Source organism: Notolepis coatsorum (genome assembly GCF_963971535.1).
Source record: "Notolepis coatsorum genome assembly, chromosome: 14".
NCBI classification, from domain to species: domain Eukaryota; kingdom Metazoa; phylum Chordata; class Actinopteri; order Aulopiformes; family Paralepididae; genus Notolepis; species Notolepis coatsorum.
In genome coordinates, this window is record NC_140178.1 from 65,423,442 (window position 1) to 65,445,949 (window position 22,508).

The 22,508-nt window shown below is 46.6% G+C and overlaps 1 protein-coding gene across 1 annotated transcript in view; it reads right to left on the minus strand.

Moving 5' to 3' along the window:
- Nucleotides 1-22,508, minus strand: part of fscn2a (fascin actin-bundling protein 2a, retinal) — a gene marked incomplete at both ends in the record, with an annotated part of 88,554 nt that overhangs the window by 20,075 nt on the left and 45,971 nt on the right. The window lies entirely within an intron of this gene.

Here is a 22,508-nt window from a genome sequence, read left to right on the forward strand (position 1 = left end):
ACTCCAAATGCTCCTTATGTACAAATGGGGACGAGGGGACATTTATGCACATGTACTGGGACTGCCCACCAGTTAATAATAATAATAATGGATTGGATTTATATAGCGCTCTTCTCTGACTGACTGTTGCTCTGACTCAGAGCGCTTCACAGAGTCCATTATTCGTTCATACACAGTCATACCGGTGGTGGTAAGCTACAATTGCAGCCAGAGCTGGAAATTGGAAAGAGGTGACCCAGCAACTATCAAATCTCTTAACTTGGAATATACCTGTACACCCCTCTGTACTACTGCTGAATGATGTTTTTGAGTGTGCAGTACATCCACAGCTAAAGAGATTGGTTTTATCGGGTATCACAGTGGCTAAAAAGCTGATAGCATCACGATGGTTCCAACCGGAAAAAATTTGCCGAAAGGTCTGGATTATTACATATCTCGATGTGATCTATCAAGAAATATCTACAGCAAGAATTTTGGGTCTCAATGACTCCAAAATGACATTGTGGTTAGAAGTGGTGGAGAAAATAAAAGCTAGCATATAATGGTAATGTCTGGTTAGGAGCGAGGGAAAGTGGATGGATTATCCAATGGGGGGTCCGGAAGGGGGGGGTACGAGCTGGAGCATATGTGTGTAGGTTTTTAGATAACAGGTATTAAGGGTATATCCTATATAAGACAATTAACTAAAATGTGATTTCATTGGATGTGCACTGACAACTAATGCTTGTATATCTTATCGTGTGTTGTCATGTTTGTTTATGTGTTTGTTTAAAAAATAATAAAAAAATTAAATACAAAAAAGAGTTCATGATCAAAAACGATCTCCATCTCATTCATGAGTCCCTGTGAGTCGTTGAAAACTGGAGCCTGAGCCCGTATGAGTGGAACAGCCCAATCGAGGGCAGGTCCCTCCAACAGGGATAGAATTAGGGCAACACGTGAATCCTCAGACTGAAAACGAGAAGGCTGGGCTCTGTACACTATTTGGCATTGTGCCAGAAAACCACGGCATTTACCTGACTCCCCATTAAAGCGTGAGGGGAGCTGGACTTTAGCCTCACAAGGTAATGACCGGGGGCCTGTGAGTAGTGCTTGAGAGACATTAGGTGGGCTCTGGTGAGGGGGAGGTAATTGTGCATTGGCTATGCGGTCAGCCAAATCACGCATGGAACTATCCATCTTGCGCAATCCTTCATACATCTCCCCATGCTGTTGCACCATGAGAGCTTGTTGTTGTTGTAATTGTATGATAGCTTCCTCATGTGAAAGCAATCCTTGACGCTGCGCAGCTAGTGCTTGTTCGAGACCTGTGTTATCTGCTGACCCAGTCATGGCTTTTTCATTCTGTGAGGGATATGTGTACAGTATGTGTGTGTGTGGGTCATGAGCAGATAACAGGGACTCTTAAAGTTATCCGTAAAACGGACAACCACTAGACTGCTTACGCAGGTATTTTAGGAGAGGGGAACAATTAAACAACAGAAAACAACCTTTACAGGTGGAAATCTCAAAGTGAGTAATTAAGAAAATAAATCAAGTCCCAAAAAACAGGACTACTCTCAATAAAGAGGTATAGTATAAAAGTAAATAAGCCAAAAGGACACCTCCTAATAAAAGGAGTTTATATTGGAAAAAGTAAAACAATAAACCTCCACTAAGACCAAAAGGACAGCCAACACTAGGAAATGAAAAAGCAGTTGACACTGCGATCTCCAAACTTAAATAGACTCCACATGGCCATAGGCACAGCTGCACTGCATCAGCTGTAATCAAGCCCACACACCTGCCGACCCATTAGGCAATTAACCACAGGGAACAGGGATTGACAGCTATCCCTCACAGAGAGGTGAAATAAAGCAAAAATAGACAGCTGTCCCTCACAGAAAGGTGAAATAAGGCAAAAACCATGACAAAACACGAGGAAAAGTGAGTTTGGATCTTCGTTATCGGAAGCTCCAGGCTCAAGTCGGCTGCAGCCCATAAGGGAATGGTGCAGACTCCGCTGTATGTCTGTTAAATCACCGTTCTGAAAACTGTGTTGACTTTTCTTTTTCTCTACTCTCTTAGGATGAGGAGGGAATCAGACGGCGGCCTGTCTGAAGTGTGGCTTATTATGTTCTTGTGTACAGTTCAGGTGATAGCTGCTTAGCTTGCGTGCTAGCTGGGTGAGCTAACTGTTGGATAAATGGATTACAGTACAATCGGTATCATAAACATTTGAGGACACTAGGTTTCCTTTTACATTGAGAGGCTTTTAGTCCAAGGTTACAGGGGCCCCCTTATCTCCAGCAAGGTGGCTGGTCAGTGCGGGGTGGGCGCCTGTGCATTTTTCCTGTTACATAACTATGCATCCTGGTCCGAGCTGGATCATATGGGAAAGGACACAGGTGTCTCACGCTTGATTGGTCAGCCAGCGAAGACACCCTAGGTCGGACAGTATATCAGACCATCTAGAATAGAGGGAAAGAGAGCTCCTTGGCCACTCTGCTATACTGCATTGCTGTCAACAAGCTTGTCGTGATCCATGGACCACCCGATAATTCATGTAATTATGCTTTCTGATTATTCAATAAATACCATACATGATGTTTGAACTCATTGTCCTGTGTCTAATATTCAATATCCTTTTGTCCTGATTCGAGGAACAACCAAATCTTCTCCACATTATTGGCGAGCTTACAGCCAGGAGAGGTCAAGAGGCCAAGCAACAACGGAGCTGCTCATCAATGGCGAATACTGAATTCAGAGACCAGGATTAAGGTAGGCAAACATCTTGCTGACATATGTTTTTGGCTCTGGGTTCAGTATTTTCATTTCTGTGAGTAGTCTCCGGGCCTCTCCTCCAAAAAACCTACAGTATTGGATAATGAGTTCATGTTGTTGTATTGTTTGAATGGTTTGCTTTGGGCTAATCTGGTAAAATTGGTGTGTTTATTATTATTATTATTTTTTTTAGTGTAAAGGAAAAGCCTTGGTAAACAGGCTACGGTCTTGGTAAACAGACTACGTATTTTTTTTATTCCTTTCAGTGTGAAGGAAAAGCCTTGGTAGACAGGCTATACGGTCTTGGTAAACAGACTACTGAATTTATTTATTCCTTTCAGTGTAAAGGTAAAGCCTTGGTAGACAGGCTACGGTCTTGGTAAACAGACTACTGAATTTATTTATCCCTTTCAGTGTAAAGGTAAAGCCTTGGTAAACAGGCTACATTGATTAATGCTGGCCAGCTCTAGTATCAGTGGTGCACGCTGTTCTTCTATTTAAAAAAAGAAAATTGGCTGCAGCCATGTTTTAAGTAGAGTCAGCTATTTACAGCGGACTGTGTTATCAATCCTACATACACACATATCTCCCTATCTCCCTTTTACACACACACACACACACACACTTCAGAGCAAATTTGAGTTATTTGTTTAAAAAAAAAAAAAAAAAAAAACTGGAGGGTTCCATTTCCGTATGTACAGAGAGGGTCTTGGGCCGTGGCTCATTAATAGGTAAAGGTACATTTGTGAGTTTTTATTCAGTGCACAAGTACTGGAGTGAAGTATGTGCAATATGGCGCTGAGCGTCACTACATTCATGTAACTATGGTTATATACATAACCGTACGATTCAGATACTACTGCTACTTTAGTGAACATGCTTTCTGAATACTCTGCTGATGAGTTGCTTGTAATGGGTGACCAAAATTTGTGAGTGATGTTTATTTGCAGCTTAAAAATTTAATGTGTGGCCTAAACTTAAGCCAATTGATAGTAGCACCAACTAGGCCAAACCTCAAAGATCACTAAGTCCACTCTGATGGACCTTATTTTCACTAATAAGGTAGATAAATATCCTTCTAGTGGTGTTTTTGAACTAGGTGTGAGCGATCATTGTCCTATTGCTTGTCTAAGGGATGTGCATGTAAGGAAGTCAGGGTCTCAAGTGGTCTCAAAGAGGGTTGGCTAGGTGGTGCAGTGGGCAAGGTGCTCGCCACCAATGCAGGAGATGCTGGGTTCGAGCCCAGCTCTCGCCGTTGCTACCAGCTTGGCTGGTCGTTCATACTAATACAATTGGCAGTATTAGGGGGTGGGAAGCTGGTGGGTGGGGATCGGACGTTGTGGACAGCGACTCCTACAGGTCGGTTGGTGCGCCTGCACAGTAGAATCAGGAAGCGACGGGGCCGGCGTGTCCCTCCCACGAAGACCCTCGCCGCTGAGAGATTGCGCTGTTCAGGTGAAAAGATGCTACGGCTGCCTCCTCATGTACCGGAGGGGACACGTGATGCAAGGCTTTGTCCACATTGCAGCCGGCTTGTGGGAGGCATGGCCTAACAACGTTCGAGACAGGGGAGGGTAGAATTGGACAATAGGAAATTGGGGAAGGGAGAAAAATAGAAAAATGGGGAGAACAAGTTGATAAAAAAAAAAGTGGTCTCAAAGAGGTATTTTAAAAACGTTGATACAGAGAGGTTTATGGGTGACATAAATGACTGTGACTGGAGTCATGTCATGTCTGAGCCTGATGTTCAGGTAGCCTTGTACTCACTTATATACTAATTTAATGCAGTAGTAAATAAACATGCTCCATTCAAGAGGGTTCGCATTAACACATTCCCGCCCGGCCACGGACATGTCCATGTTTCGAATCCAACGGTAGAGGGCCAACCACGGACATGTCCGTGGCAAGGTTGTTTTGGCTTTTATTCCATTTTAATAACCTACTCAATGTCACCGAGCGGCAGTGCAGATTTACCCCACTTTTGGAATTCTGAAAAGTGCATTACCGGCCAGATCCTCGTAGGGGCGCTGTCTCGATAATGCAGTGTTCCCTGTGGCAGAACGGTGTTCTCTTTCTTTTGAATTTGAATGGAGTTTACTGTTAGCTGGAATCTAGACGTGTAGCCTGTAGCTTGGAATACCTTTTGCGACGCTGAATTCACTATGCAGTAAAAGGAATATATCATCAGCCAATGGACATATCGATCTACCAGATGGCGATCGATAACTGGGAAATCCTTTTGGGGATCCAACCGGCCCACGGTAAGATCTTTTTCACGTAAATTACATGCTGATCGGGCCTTGCTTTGATAGCCAACCAGGCGATCAGCGAATGTGGCTACTGAGGCTAACTTATTATTGGCTAACTATTATTGGTAATCAATAATCAGAAACGACGTCCCCCGCCCCCCCCCCCCCCCCCCCTTTCATGCATTCATGGTGGACCATGAATACCGACAATGTGCATTTTGAGTTTTAGCTCTAGCTTCTGTAGTGCCGAAACGCTGTTTGATTTAATGTTATTAGCTTAGCACCCTGTATCTCGCCTTCCAGGAAGCGTGTATCACTTCCGCAACGGATTTAGTCGGATTTCGGTTTCCGGGTTCGCCTGATTGGCCACTAAGCCCATGTGACCCTACGCTAGCACGCCCCCCTTACCCCGCTTACGCCTGAGAGTCACACACAGCTAGCGGCAGGCAGAGAGCCTTGCTACTACTAGCCGAGTGATGAATGAAGCTCTATCTGTTTCACCTAACAGCACTATTGCTCCGTGATCATAGCCATCCATCTCTAAAGCTAACCACTATTTGTAAAAGCCACAACCACGTTACCATATGTAATAATGTAAATCATTGTGTCGTTGTACATATTGTGTATACACTGTTAGAAGCTAACGTAGCTTAGCTTGGTAGCTATTGTTGTGCTAACGCCATACCACGACACCCAGCTTGTTAGCCAGCATGAATGCCCGATGTAGAAGGCATAGACGCAGGTCGCTTGTTGGCCGGCATGAGTGCCCGATATGGGGTGGTTCTCTCCTCTTTGTGTGCCTTTGATATACGCTTCCAGGAAATATACTAGTCCAAATCCCATATAACGCTTATATTCACGAGGCTATAAAATGAGAACGTATTGATGAAAAAAATTTCTTTAAGCCATTTTGAAGGGACGGTTTATGGTCTCAATTGACAATGAGAATGTACAGATATAGCAATACTATAAAGTATAGATTTAGCTCTACAAACAGCCTCACACACAATGCAAGTCTGTTTTGAAATGCTGGCCTTATAGAGTGAGATTAGACGGCCCCCAATGGCCGGGAATGTGTTAAGGACAGTCATACCATGGTTTAGCCCTGGGTTATCTTGATTGTTTAGGGATAGGAGCTCGGCCTGGTCTTGTGCTAGACGCTCTGGTGACTCTCGACACTGGCTTGCCTTTTGTCAGATTAGGAACAAGTGTACAAATGCTGTAAGAAAAGCAAAAACAGACTATTACCTTGATCTAGTTACAAATGCATATTCTAATCCTGCAAAATTATGGAGTGCAGTAAATGTAAACAAAAACAAATCCTCTAATTCCCTTCCCACCCATGTTGAATTCAACAACCATGAGATCTCTGATAAGAATGACATATGTCAGTTATTTAACCAGCATTTTGCTGCAACTGATAGTCAGGGTCAATTGTCTCCTCATTCTAATGTTTCTCTCATCCCATTCCCATGTACACTTGATGAGGTTTATCAAGCAGTAGTGTTGTAGCATTAGACAATAAGTGCTCCACTGGTGAAGATGACCTGGAGGCTTACTTTATCAATATTACTGAGCAGTTGACTTACATATTGAATATCTCTGTTGCCTCTGGTAAGCTTCCTCTTGAGTGGAAATCGGCTAGCGTACTGCCACTACATAAGGGCGGTGAGAGAGTTAATTTAGATAACTATAGACCCATAGGCTGCCCTGTTTGGCAAAGGTATTGGAGTCACTAGTAAACAATCAGTTCAAACATTTTCTTTCAATTAACTCACTGCTTAGTATCAGTCTGGTTTCAGAGCCCAGCATAGTACCTCTGTAATTACACTGGTTGTGAATGATATTAGCTCAGCCTTGGATAATAAAAAACATTGTGCAGCACAATTCATAGACCTTTCGAAGGCCTTCTGTAACTGAGGGGTACAATTCCCTGACTGTATTGATAAGTATGGTATCATTAAACCACTACCGCTTGTACTTTAACTTCTGGCCATCCAGTACATGATATAGATATGATGAACACTTTCCCACCTGATGAAACGAAGTCCACACAAATGTATAAATCGAATATTTTATATAGCAAAGGGTATATACAACGTTCACTTAATGACATTTATGATTTGAAATGCACTTGTAAGGCAAATGAGTATTCGTAGGTAAATCAACATTGAATGTCCAATCTCTGGTTACGCAGGGAGCAAGTATACAACCTGGTTCTTTAGGGAACTATAGCGTTGGTACTTAAATGATTATAGCTGGATACACTAAAGGGGGGGGTCCCGCTGGTTGTAAGTCAGTAGGGGGTGGGGTTGGGAGAGCCGCTGGCGGTATCCCATCTGGCCGACGATTTCTTGGGAGAATTCAGAGTGCTGAACACGGTGCCCACAGAACCTCGGTCCGCAGATGAATACAGCTGGGCCCTCTGGTGGACGGTAGCTGCCGGTCCACAACGAAGAGACGTGAGGCGACCTCACTCGGGGTAGAGCGCCGTCTCACCTGGACTCCTCTCGGGGGGTAGTTCCAACACTCAGCAGTGTTGGCTGTTATCCATGGCATAATCAAAGCACCCAAAGCACGTAGATAATCCAAGCCGTGTAGGGCTCGACGTCGTCCGGGTGAAGTAATCCAATGTACAGGTCCACTCGTCCTGGCCCGGAGCTCCTCGGATGCAAGCACCACACGTGGTCTGCCCAGCCTGGTTAAGACTCCAGATAACGTCAGGAACGATGGGGGTACTGCTCACTTTATAACTCTAACCGAACGATGCACCATACATAATAGACTATTATTAACTTAGTAGAAATACGTCCCACTCGACGGTATAGTGCCAAACTATGACAATTCAACTATTAATCCACACGATGTCTCAATGCCTATTCTGAGGCCAAGTAGGCCATACTGCACCACACGTGCGTCGTGGGTGAGGCTTCACGTCTGTTACTAGGTTGGAGGGTAAAGGACTAATGGACTAAAAGAAAGTTCTACTTTACTTGCGCCATATATATATGCGCTGTGAACAAATAGTACCATTCGTATTTCGCCAGACGTATTCCTACGCGGAACCGGGCTTGTAACGACATGTTCGTCGGCACGATTGAACTTGAACCAAGGGGCTTGGCTGCTGGCGCCAGGTTCTCGTCCAATGGTAGAATGAAACTATTATGGGCTGTTAGTAGACTAAAGGGATATTCAGTGTATATGTACAAGGAATATACAGGGGATATCAAACGATATACAAATACTATTAAATATATATCCATAAATAAATATATATATTCGGTTTAATCTGATCCTTCACAACAGCCGCCCCCTAATTAGTCCCACCTAATTAGCTAAGCAGAGACAGATTAACCGCACTGTCTACCACTCAAGGTCCGCTGTAAGGGTCAGTCAACTCACAAAGTCATGGGGTCATGGTCATCATCGATAGTGTCTGGGAGTCTGGGCAGTTCTATTAGCCTCGCCACGGGTCGTGTGTAAGTTCGCCCTTGGACGAGTACTTCAGCTGCTCGGACCTTGCCATCGGCACCGGTGATCACTTTGCTTACGCGGCCAGCAGGCCACATAGCTCTGGGTAGTGACTGGTCGATAATCATGACGACTGTTCCTTCTGTCAAATTGTCTCTCTCTTTTACCCACTTCTGGCGGGTCTGTAGAGACGGTAGGTAGTGGAGTAGGAAGCTGTTCCAAAACTTGTCAGCTAGTACTTGACTGTACCTCCACATTCTTCGGCCGTTCGCTTCTTCAGGCCTGTACATTGTCTGGGGTAGCGCGGGGTCTAGCCGCCCCATCAAGAGTGTGTTGGGGGTGACTGGGTCGATATCTGCTACATCACTGGAGACGTAGCTGAGGGGCTTGGAGTTCAATACTCCCTCGATCTCCGTGAGGACTGTCATTAGGACTTCTTCCGCCACAGTCTGGGCCCCAAGCACGGCGTACAGGGCTGTCTTTATAGAACGTACTTCTCGTTCCCAGGTTCCACCGAAGTGGGGTGCGTTCGGGGGATTAAACTGGAAGTCAATCTGAGATGGAGCGAGGTGGGTCTTAAGTTCTGGGCCCATAGCTTGGAAGCTCTCTCTCAGCTCTCTTTCTCCGCCTTTGAAGTTTGTCCCGTGATCAGACAACAATGTAGACGGTTTTCCTTTCCGTGATGTGAATCTTCGGAAGGCCATAAGGAATGAGTCTGTGCTCATGGTCGGAAGGAGTTCGATATGTATCGCTCTGGTGGTCATGCATTTGAATACAATACCCCACCGCTTCTCGGTTCCTCTTCCTTTCTTTATATACAACGGGCCAAAACAGTCCATGCCTGTGGAGTGGAATGGCTTGTCGCCGAGTCGGAGGCGACAGGGAGGTAGGTCAGCCATCCGGGGTATGCTGGGCTGCGCGCGCCACTTTCGGCAGTCTAGACAGGTTCGCTGGAAGCGTCGCACCGCTTCTCTTCCTTGAAGTATCCAATAGCGACGTCTGATCTCCGCGAAGACTCTCTCTGCTCCTGCGTGGTGTACATCCTCGTCGTATTTCTTTATGATCAGCTCTGTGACCTTGTGTCGGCTGTTCAAGACTATCGGGTACTTAACGTCATCCGGTAGATCGGGGGCTCTCCGCAGACGACCACCCACTCTGATGAGATTATGGGCGTCACTCTCGGGTGCCAGGTGGAGCAGTCTGCTGTCTGATGGGACGGGCTTTCCTCCCTGTAGACAGTCTAGCTCGTCGGGGAACGAGTCTCTCTGGGCTCGTTGTAGTAGAAGAAGCTCTGCTTCTTCGTAGTCAGCTGCTGAAATGTCGGCAGTGGACTGAATCTCTGGGTGGTGCCACAGGAATGTCTTTAGCTGCGCACTCTGTAGGGTAATGCAATCATCTATGTTGGGGTCTGTGGAGGCGACTGTGCTCAGTCCACAGAACATAGGTTTCTTGTTCTCAGCCTCCTCTTTACTTGCTTCCCGTGGGGTGGGCGTAGGCCACTCTTCTTCCGGGAGCTTGAGGAATTCTGGTCCGTCACTATAGATGTTGCGACGGGTGAGGTCATCCAGGGACATTCCCCGGGTGATGACGTCAGCTGGGTTGTGTTTGGTGTCCACATACCGCCAGCTCGCTGCTTCTGTTAACTCTTGAATCTCGGTGACTCTGACTCCCACGAAGACCTTGTATCTGCATGAATCAGACTTGATCCATGTGAGTACTGTCGTGGAATCTGACCACAAGATTGTTCTGTGCACCGGAATGGTGAGTTCACGTTGGATTAACGTGGCTAGATGCGCTCCTGCTAGGGCTGCGCAGAGCTCTAGACGCGGGATAGATTGTTGCTTTCGTGGGGCTATTCTTGAGCGAGCCAGGATGAAAGCAGTGTGTATCTCTCCTCCCTTCTCTTGGGCACGCAGGTAGGCCACCGATCCATAGGCTACTTCTGAGGCGTCACTGAAGACGTGTAGATCCATCTTGCATGTCTCTGGCCTCACTGTGGGTGGGAAGTAGCTGCGGCGTATATTGACGCCTGGGAGTGAGCGGAGTTCCGTCTCCCACTCTCTCCATGTGGAGGCAAGGTGTGCGGGTATTGGGTCGTCCCAGCCCTGGTCCTTGTCCCATAGTGCTCGTACAATCATCTTTGCCCTGGTGGTGTAAGGTAGAATACATCCCAACGGGTCATATTGTCTGGCGAGTGTTCTGTACACACTCCGTCTGGTGGTCGGTATCGCCGTCGACCTTCCCTGCTCCGTGGTCAGGGGTTTGTGTCTATAGTGGAGCGAGTCTGTTTTGAAGCGCCAGACTAGTCCTAGTGTCATTTCTTGGGCTTCTCCTGGGATGGTCGCCATCCAGGTCTCGCTGCTGGCAGCCTTGTCCGCGGGGGAGAGGCTGCGCAATACGTGCGGGTCACTGCTGGCCCACTGCCTGAGATCAAAGCCGCCTTTGATCAGGGAGGCGCGTAGCTTGATTAGGAGAGCCTCGGCTTCTTCTTGAGTCGAAACGCTTTGTAAACAGTTGTCCACGTAGAAACTGTTCTTCACACTGTGTCGGACCTCTTCATCTGCTGCTGGGTCCTCTGCGACGTGTTTCTGTAGTGCAAATGTAGCACAGCACGGGCTGCATGTGGTTCCGAAGGGGAGTACTTCCCACTGGTAGATGGCTGGGTTCTCATCTCCGATCCTCTCTCTCCATAGGAACCGCAGCAGGGGCTTGTCCTCCTCCACTAGTCTCACCTGCAGGAACATCCCTTTGATATCCCCGCTGATAGCCACCTTGTCCTGGCGGAAGCGTAGTAGCACGCCTAGTAGAGAGGGGCCGAGTGTGGGGCCGGGCAAGAGCTCTTTATTCAGATTTTGGGATCCGATCTGGTAGCTACAGTTAAACACAATGCGATCCTTGCCGTTGTGGTGGACCTTGTGGTGCGGCACGTACCATGATTCGGTCGTCTGATCGGCCTCTTTAATGTCAATCTTTGTCACGTGTCCCGCTGTGATTAGCTTCTCAATCTCAGCGCGGTACACACTCTCTTGAGCGGGGTCTTTGGCTAGGCGCCGCTCTGTGTTCAATAGATACCGCTCCGTGGCGTCTTTCTTTGCGTGAAAGGTGGGCATTCCCTCTCGCCTCAGGAGTGGAGTTGCGTATCTCATCACTCCGCCGACTGTGACTCTCTTTGTCCCTTGCTCGAGTAGGTTGATGGCATAAATGTCTTCTTTAGAACGAATGTCTTTCTTTTCGTTCTTAAAGGGCATTGTCTCTAGTGTCCATAGCCTCTCGACATGCTGCAGGAGAGTGGTGTCTTCTTCTGTCGTTCTGGAGTGGAGGCAGCTAGTGGCTGCTGTTCGGTTGAGAGATTTAGCGAGGGGGCCTTGTAGTGTCCACCCTAGGCGGGTCTCGACTGCTGCAGGACAGCCTCGGGGTCCTGTATGGACCCGGTCTATCGGGACGATGAGGTCTGCATGGTCGGAGCCTATCAGCAGGGTCGGGGTGGCGCCGTCTATGAGCGGGATAGGTAGTTGACGCAGGTGCACATATTTATCCATCAGCTTGGCGATGGGGTAGGTGTACTGCGATAGTCCTATTTCTTGGCTGGTGAAAGCATTTGTAATCCTATACCGTCGCTCTGGCTGCCCGCTTGCTGCGATAGTGAAGGAGACATTCTCGCCCTTTATCGTCTTTAAATCTCTTCTTATTGTCCGAATCGTCATTTGGTTCTCGCTCCCCCGCAGTCCCAGCTGGGCCGCAGCGGACGCGAGCAGAAGAATCTTCTCTGACCCGTCATCAAGGACGGCGTAAGTGTCCATGACTTTATCTTGGTAGCTCAATGTCACACGGACTACCTTTAAGAGCACTTGGGCGCCGCTGCTGCTGGCGGGGTCAATGTACATGACACTTGCCTTGGTGCTGCTCGATGGTGCAGGTGCAGGCCTTCTTCTGTTACTGTCGTGTAGTACATCTAGATGGGCTCCGTCACACCGACTGCACCTTTTCTTTAGGCGGCATTCGGCTGCCATGTGACTGCGCGCACATCGGTAACAGCGCCTGTTGGACTTTATCCATTGACTCACTTGTTCTGCATTCATCTTTGTGAACAGGTCACATTGTGACAGCCAGTGTTCCTTCTCGCAGTAGGGGCACACCATCTTCCACTTCTCTTTTCTCGAGGGGGTACTGTGGCTCTTACTGCTCGGTACTGACTCTGATTGGTGCATGACAGTTACCGATCTTCTTCCATCGTTTATTCTCCTGGGTCCCTCTCTGGAGCTTGGCGTGCTCCGCACGAACGTATCCAGTCGTAAGCTGCTGACTTCTCTCGCCAGGAAGTCGGCTAGATCGAGGTGGGATGGTTCGGGACCGTTAGGATCACGGTGGTCTCTCTGCCGCCTAAAACGCTCTTGTCTTGCGGGTGGCAGCTTCTCTAAAATCCTCTCGACGTTAGAGTTGGCGTATAGCTCGTGCATGCCCTTTTCCCGTTGCGCTCCCAGCATCCCTACCAGGGACTGCACTTTTATAGACAGGTCGTCTAATGAGCGATTGTCTGTTGCTGGGGGTAGGCGATCAATATGCCTTATCTCTTGGACTACGTAATCCCATATACGTCCATATCTCTGGTCCAGCGCTGCTAGAGCCGCGGTGTATGGGGTCGTAGAGGTGGCATAGGCTAGCGCTATATTGTGCGCTCGCGGTACTTTCAGGTGCTTCAGTAATACTGCATACTTGTGACGTTCATCAGCGACATCCACCATCATTGTCTCTAAGCACATCCGGAGCTCCGTGTACTGTGCTCGATTCTCATAGGTGAAGTCTGGAAACGTCGGCGTGGCAATGTATGACGCCGTGGATGGCTGATACATCGGCGAGCGTTGGGGGAGAGACCTCCTAGGCGAGTCTCCTCTTGCGCCTCTCTGTGGGCTGGTACTGGCAGGGTACCATGGCCCGCTGGTCCAGGTGCTGTTCCTCGGGGCTGGTCGTGCGTCATGCTCACCCGTGAATAGAGTCGGGGGTCTGTAGCGCAGCGCCGCGGGGGTATAGCCTGGGCTGTACTGGACCTCCTGGTCCGGTGGAGTACTGTGCTGTCGTCGGGCTTGGTTCTCCTCCTCTCCCTCTTCTTCTTCTATCAGGTCCTCTAGATCCTGTAGTCGTTTATTTAGCTTCTCCGCAGTGTATGCCGCTCCTTCCTTGTAGCTGGGTCTCGCTTGGACCGGTCTGGGAAGGGGGTCTGCGGGGGGTATAGGCTTGGTCTGTTGGTCAAGTTCAGGGTCGCTTGCTCGGTTAGGAGACGCTGCCCTTGACTGTTGTCTCGACGAGTTCCTTGAACCCCTGGCGGAGGGAGAGGGTGTTGCCTTGAGGATCAGCTGCTCCATTAGTTGCGCTTGTAACTTGTCGCGCTCGGCTTGTAGTCTGTCGCGCTCGCCCTGTAGTCTGTCGCGCTCGGTTTCGCGCTGGATGAGAGCGAGGTCGCGCTCTGCCTCTCTTTAAGCACCGTCAGCGGCGCGCTGGGTGTCGGCCCGGTCTCTTGCTATATTCTCTTCCGTCTGAAGGCGTCTCAGCTCCAGACGTATGCGCTCTTCTTCGCTCCGTTGCTGCGCTTGGAGGCGTTCTCTTTCAATGGTAGAATGTTCGCGCTCGCTAAGCGTCTGTGCTTGGAGTCGATCGCGTTCACCCTGAAGTCGATCGCGTTCACCCTGAAGTCGATCGCGTTCGGTAGAGGCTGTCAGGCTGACGAGGAACGCCTGTGATAGCATCCTCTCCGCTTCGCTGGGGGAAGACGGTTGTTGAGGTGAGCCGCTCCTGACGGTACTCGTTGGGGAGTCCCGGAGCTCTATTTCCTCGGCGCTCTCCTCCTCTTCTTCCGTGCAGAGTTCTCTCTCTGTAGGGTTGTCTTCCTCCCGGGGCTGGTCGGGGACTACTTCTTCGGTATTGGCGGGGGGTAAAGGCATGTCAGCTCCCTCCTGGTCCCCACCGTGAGCTTGGTCAGTTACATTAGAACCCACTAGGGCCTCTGTGGTCGGGGAAACCTGGTCGTTAAGGTCAGACATAATTTTACTTTCTACTTTTACCGCGTTTACCGTTTGTCGAAGGCTAGGTAGTTGACTGACAGCGTAATCCTCTAAGTACTGAGGTGGCTGTCGTCTGCGCTGCGGGCGTTCTACGTTAGGAGGACCGTTTCGTGGAGTGTTCATCATAGGCCATTTCAATATTAATAACACTATATTAATATTACACTAGTTACCCTCCGGCTCGAAGGACCAATTGTAACTGAGGGGTACAATTCCCTGACTGTATTGATAAGTATGGTATCATTAAACCACTACCGCTTGTACTTTAACTTCTGGCCATCCAGTACATGATATAGATATGATGAACACTTTCCCACCTGATGAAACGAAGTCCACACAAATGTATAAATCGAATATTTTATATAGCAAAGGGTATATACAACGTTCACTTAATGACATTTATGATTTGAAATGCACTTGTAAGGCAAATTAGTATTCGTAGGTAAATCAACATTGAATGTCCAATCTCTGGTTACGCAGGGAGCAAGTATACAACCTGGTTCTTTAGGGAACTATAGCGATGGTACTTAAATGATTATAGCTGGATACACTAAAGGGGGGGGGTCCCGCTGGTTGTAAGTCAGTAGGGGGGGGGGTTAGGAGAGCTGCTGGCGGTATCCCATCTGGCCGACGATTTCTTGGGAGAATTCAGAGTGCTGAACACGGTGCCCACAGAACCTCGGTCCGCAGATGAATACAGCTGGGCCCTCTGGTGGACGGTAGCTGCCGGTCCACAACGAAGAGACGTGAGGCGACCTCACTCGGGGTAGAGCGCCGTCTCACCTGGACTCCTCTCGGGGGGTAGTTCCAACACTCAGCAGTGTTGGCTGTTATCCATGGCATAATCAAAGCACCCAAAGCACGTAGATAATCCAAGCCGTGTAGGGCTCGACGTCGTCCGGGTGAAGTAATCCAATGTACAGGTCCACTCGTCCTGGCCCGGAGCTCCTCGGATGCAAGCACCACACGTGGTCTGCCCAGCCTGGTTAAGACTCCAGATAACGTCAGGAACGATGGGGGTACTGCTCACTTTATAACTCTAACCGAACGATGCACCATACATAATAGACTATTATTAACTTAATAGAAATACGTCCCACTCGACGGTATAGTGCCAAACTATGACAATTCAACTATTAATCCACACGATGTCTCAATGCCTATTCTGAGGCCAAGTAGGCCATACTGCACCACACGTGCGTCGTGGGTGAGGCTTCACGTCTGTTACTAGGTTGGAGGGTAAAGGACTAATGGACTAAAAGAAAGTTCTACTTTACTTGCGCCATATATATATGCGCTGTGAACAAATAGTACCATTCGTATTTCGCCAGACGTATTCCTACGCGGAACCGGGCTTGTAACGACATGTTCGTCGGCACGATTGAACTTGAACCAAGGGGCTTGGCTGCTGGCGCCAGGTTCTCGTCCAATGGTAGAATGAAACTATTATGGGCTGTTAGTAGACTAAAGGGATATTCAGTGTATATGTACAAGGAATATACAGGGGATATCAAACGATATACAAATACTATTAAATATATATCCATAAATAAATATATATATTCGGTTTAATCTGATCCTTCACAACACCTTCGATACAGTCGATCACTCCCTTCTACTGCATAGACCAGTGGTTCTCAAACTGTGGTACGCGTACCACTAGTGGTACTTGATGGTACTGCTGGTGGTACTTGAAAACATTTCCAAAAAAGCTAAAAAAAAAAAAAAAATTGCTTTTTTGGAAATGTTTATTTTATATTTTAATTTTTTTTGCAGTCAGGCCACTGAACTTAGAAGCAGGCCAGGCCAGTGTTTCTGGTTGCGGCGGTGCGATAGTTAGATAATCTAAGTGGGGAACAACCAGGAGATCACTGTGACAGAGAGTAATGCAGTCTAAACAGTCATACATCTTTAATTCAACTTCAGCCCTGATCATAACCATTTATTTTTAGATTTCTTGTAATGTCAGATAAAAAGTGTTAAATCTGACATTACAAAAAATCCATCAAAATATGTGTTGCTGCTAATCATTGACACATGCCTAGCCTGTAATAATCCCCCCCAGAAAAATGTACTTTGCATTTGATATATTGAAAATATTTTACTTTTTGTGTGTTTTTTTTAACAATAATTTGTGATGCCATCACACAAACTGGCATTTAACACTTTGGCTGCCATGGGTTAAATTCATTATCAACCGTAGGTTGCCGGCTCTATTTGTCTATAGAGAAAGTCCCCTTCTTTGCAGGGCTATAACTTTTTAAATTCTATTGCTACATTGCCATTATTAGGGCCCATTCAAAGTCCTATATGTATTGTTCATTGTGTAGCAACGTTAAACTTTTTCATTCACATATTCATAGTAAAGTATGGTCTAATGTATAAGTATGTTTTCATCTCTTTCTGCAGCTTTCTCCAGAACGTGATCTATAGCCCCAAATACATTATATTGATGATGCAATACAGTTTTATGGCAATCAGCGCGATATAAAAAATTCCAACTAAACGTACTTCTAGAAGTTACTACACGTCATCTGATGTTGACCGGATGGGCTAGGGGGCGTTTATAATTCCGTGGGCAGCGTTATACCAATCATCTAATGTGGGTCAAATGTTGATAATAGCAGTTAGTATCGAAGACGGTAACTTTACACGCTAAAACTCACCCCAGTCTCCGCGCGCCGTTGGGCGATCATCGTAGAGTAGAAATTTTACCATTATGGGATGTCGATTTACCCGGTCCATCTTCAGCTTGTATAATGGTATATGCGTCCAAATCATGTTGTTTATCGAGTGTGTGTGTGTGTGTGTGGGTGTGTGTGTGTGTGTGTGTGCAGGGCCGCCTGGGAGAAATGCGAGGCCCTGTGCGAGATTTAACGCGAGGCCCCCCCCCCCCCCCCACCCCCCCCAAAGGTAAAAAAAATTAAATAAAACAAATTATATATATATATGTATTTTTTATTTTTTTTTTTTTTATACAGTCAACATATTCTTAAATAATAGCGCTGCCCGAGGCGGGGCATGATACAGTCAACATATAGCAAAAGAGAGAGCGAGAGAGAGCTCCCGTTCTACAGTCAATATACAGTGTACAGAGAGAGAGAGAGAGAGAGAGACACATTGGAAAGAAATTGAAATGCTATTTGGCCCTAAACAGAGAGTACACAGTGGCAGAATACCTGAGCACTGTGACTGAAGATCCTTGAGCACAGCCTAGCCATCGAGAAAGGCCGCCATAGGCAGACTGTGTGTGTTACAAAGAGAGAGAGAGAGAGAGAGAACATGTGTGTTTGTCATGTGTGTGTGTGTTAGAGAGAGACTAGAGCATGTATGACAGATTCAAAAGGACAAAGATCAACACTTAAATCCAAGAGAGAGAGAGAGAGAGAGAGAGAGAGAGAGAGAGAGAGAGAGAGAGAGACATTGGAAAGAAATTGAAATGCTATTTGGCCCTAAACAGAGAATACACAGTGGCAGAATACCTGAGCACTGTGACTGAAGATCCTTGAGCACAGCCTAGCCATCGAGAAAAGCCGCCATAGGCAGACTGTGTGTGTTAGAAAGAGAGAGAGAGAGAGAGAGAACATGTGTGTTTGTCATGTGTGTGTGTGTTAGAGAGAGACTAGAGCATGTATGACATATTCAAAAGGACAAAGATCAACACTTAAATCCAACAAGAAGAGGGTCTATACCAGAGAAACCAAAGCAGCAAGGAGCCAATGGCCGACATCAGCTAAATAGGCTAGCCAGGTACTGTGACACCAGGCCACACACAGCTTTGGCCAATGGCCCAACGCTACCCAAGCTACACAAACGACCATTCACACACAGCACATGTCGTATCTCCAAATGTTGTGAAGTAGCATATGTTTTGCCTGGAAAAAAACATCGTTATTAACAAAACATTCGGGAGGGGAAGGAAGGAAGAGTGGGGTAATGTCATGACATTTTCATTAATCTTACCTGCACGAGGAACGCAGGGCGAAAGGCCGCAACACAGGTCTCCACGTTGACGAAAGGCCTCTCGCTGTCGGGACAAATAAGCTATGGCCAGAGCCTTGTCATGGTGCAGGCCCGACTACATCTTCTGTCAAAGGGCCTGCTATTCTCAAGGCTAACTGATAGCATCAAACGAACGTTCCCAGCTGACGCTAAACAGCTAACTGGCTAACTGCATACAGCCAGGTGCTCTCACCAGGCACACACCGTTAGCTACTAGTAGTATTAGCTAGTCGACCAGTTTGGCTCCAGAGAGAGAGAAAGAGAGATAGGTCAGGTCCACGGCGGGTATATAATCATAGGTTGACTCACCATAACGCAGTATCAACGCGGCGGCGCCAATGGTAAAGTTGGAAGGAGACACTTTCTTGGCCCCACGGTGTAATTTCTTCTTCTTCTTCTTCGAGTACTTTCCGGCAGACTGGACACCTTTCGGCGTATTGCTGCCTAACAGATTTATCTGCTCACAAGTTCTCTTCTCCTTCTTTTGAAAAGACATCCACTCGCCTCGCCTCGCTCCTCTGAATAGGTTAGCTAACGCTAGTTAGCCTTTAGCTAAGCTAGCTACTAGCCGACATCATCATGGCTATACCATGACAAGGCTCCGGCCATTTGTCCCGCTAGCGAGAGGCCTTTCGTCAACGTTCCTTGGTGACCGACCGACTGATAATGACCGACCTCTTTCTTCGTCTTGGCTGGCATAACTAAGCATAGTCAAAAGCTGCACGCGCGAAATAGTCAAACGCAGCTGACTCACGCCGCCACGCCGGTGTACTACACTGTCTACACATGATGTAAGTAAAACCACTCCCTTCGTTGAAACTGAGCTCCAATAGTGAGTATGTCTGCAGGACTGCAGACCCAGGAACAAGTCAGACACATTCTACAAACGTGTCTAATGTGAAATATATAAGCATATAAGCAAAACTAGATTTTAGGTCTGTGATGAAAAAGGGCCTCGCGGGAAGGGGGGCCTCACAAAAAAATACAAAAAAAAGAAAAAAAAATAATAAAGAAAATTAATAAAAAATATATATATTTTTTTTTGCGAGGCCCCCCTTCCCGCGAGGCCCTGTGCGACCGCACTGCTCGCACACCCCTTGAGGCGGCCCTGTGTGTGTGTGTGTGTGTGTGAGTGAGAGAGAGAGAGAGAGAATGACGGACAATTGCTTGCTGTGCGAGAGAGAGAGAGAGAGAGAGAGAGAGAGAGAGAGAGAGAGAGAGAGAGAGTGAGAGAGAGAGAGAGAGATAGAGAGATAATTAAGTACATTTGCTGAAATACAGTTGTTCTTAATTTTCTCACTTGCTATGTGAGAATGTTAGTTATTATGTTCTCAATGCCCCTTGCATTGGATGAGTTGTGTGGAAGTGTAGTTCTAGTGCTATCTCTTTGTACATTGTGGCTGTGTCTGACAAAAGTTAACAATAAATAATGGTATCAGGAATACATTTGCCTCCTGCGTGAACTGTGCATAGCTGAATAGACTGTATTTTAACGCCGGTCATATGGTGGTACTTGGAGAGCCAGCTACATTCTCAGGTGGTACTTGGTGTAAAAAGTTTGAGAACCACTGGCATAGACTAATGAAGGAAACCAATGGTTTTCATTTGATTATAACATGGAGGTAAAATACATATCTATATAGATATTGGTTTAAACTTTAAACATGTTATACTGTGTATCAGATGAGTTAAGAGACAGACAAGCGAGAGCAGGATCTGGGCAGGGAGCCAGAGTGGTTGATAGGAGCAGGGCTTGTGAGCCAAGGTCATCCGCAGAGGCGCTTTAACACTTTGAGTGCCAACGACAAGAAATCGCATTAGTTCATGCCATACGTTGAGTGCCAACCGACGAGAAATCTAGTTTTTAATCGTTATTTTTTTTCGATTTCCATTCATTTTTCATCAATCTAGCCTCACGTTACCAGTAGGGATCTGTCTGAGCTTGAACAGGGAAAATACCGCCCCCTATCGTCTCTCCGGGTGGTATTGCACCCCATTGGATTGGACTGAATGAAATGGATGGGAAAAAAAGAGGCCGGATTCCACATTTTACTTGTCAGGCATGTAATCCGAGCCAAACCCACTCATTGCCGAGCCGCAGAACAGCGTGGCTCTTGTACATTTTCAAGGAATTGACCGGCAAACAGCCACCGTATACAGCTGCCCTGTTGGACAGGAATGCTCCAGCCCATCAAACACGATCTAGTAACTGTATCACATTTAAAGTACCACAGACTAGTACATGACTCGGCAGGACAGCATTCTCTGATGCAGCCCCAAAGTCCTGGAATGACATTCAGTCAAAGTTAAAGCTGGAAGTTCTTCCTTCCCTTACAGAATTTAAATGTCTGATATAATTTCTCTATGATTCCTGTTGTAACTGTTTTTAACACTTTGATTGCCCAACCCGAGTTTTCTCGGGTTTACCCCCTGCAGGTTGAATGCCCACTCACGAGAATTCTCGTATTTTCTCTTTTCTTTTTTTTATTAACGATCTGAAATCATATTTCATCAACCAAGTCTACCGTTGGAAAATCAGCCACTCCAGGCGCTCAGATGTGAAAAAGCGCCCCCTATCGTCTCCCAGATGGTAATTCACCCTTTTGGATTGAACTCAATGAAAATGAATGAGAAAAAAAAAACGGAATCCACGTTTTACTTCTCACTCATGCAACCGCCGTCTATCAGTTTCACTCTGGAGCCTCAGAGCAGCGGGGATTATGTGTTTTTACAGTATACACGTGGATCAATAAAAGGATAGATTTTTTCGAATGGCGATCAGGAATTGGAATAATCCATTTGGATACCATCTGATCTCAGGTAAGGAATCTATGTTACCAGTCTTAGGATAATCAGATCCGTTTTCACGGAGATATAAGCTTTTATGTGATTATGTGATATGGCTGTTTGACTGTGCGCGCGGTCAGTAACTAGGAGAATCGATTTTCAGCTCGCGGCACGAGCGTGCATGCGCACACATATACTATCGATAATCTAGCGTTTATTTGAAAACAATTCATAAATAGGCCGAAAAATTACAACGTTCTAGAATATTCCAGTAAAGGGCGATTATCATGGAATGTCTTTCTTTTTCCGTGAAAACTAGTGCTTTTCAAAATGCTAGAAAACGGAAATGGACAGATAAAAAAACAATCTGCTACGACAATGTTGACTGGAAAATGAGTCTTTGATAAGCGACGGGCAGATTAGACACATAGCCATAATTTAAAACATAGATTAGGCGATATTAACGTTAACATTGAAGTGGTGCTGGGCATTCAACAGGGTAAAATGAATTAAGCTTGGGCTCTGAAAGTGTTAACTGATTGCACTGCACATCTTTTTGTACACTCAGAAGTTCTGTAAATGAGGTGGCCTCACCTCAAAGCTCACCTGAGTATAAATAAGGTTCCAATCAATCAATAAAGGTACTTGCAAACACGTTCGAGAATGAGGACCATTGTTTTTACCTTTGATTGTTATCAATGTGGTCAAGTGATTGCACCTGACCTATTGTTCTCCCTGCTAATTGGTGGTAAAATGGTAAATGGTGCATTAATATAGTGCTTTTATCCAAAGCGCTTTACAATTTTGTTCCTCACATTCACCCATTCACTCACATATTCTCACACCGGCGGCAGAGGCAAGCATGCAAGGTGCCAACCTGCTCATCTGCAGCAATTAGGGGTTAAGTGTCTTGCTCAAGGACACTTCGACACGCTGCCCAGGAGGAGCAAGAATCTAACCAGGAACCTTCCGATTACCAGACCACTGCCACTGCCGCACCCTGGTAGTTAGATTAGAACTAACCTATATAATATGAATGCACTCCCACTCCCTGGTTTATCCTGATGAAGACTTTGATGATTGAAACGTTGATCCCTCAATATACACATATAGTGGGAGCAAGTCTATTATTTGTGATGCCGGTCTTCTGTTTGTCCTGCACATGATTACCAGAGTGGAT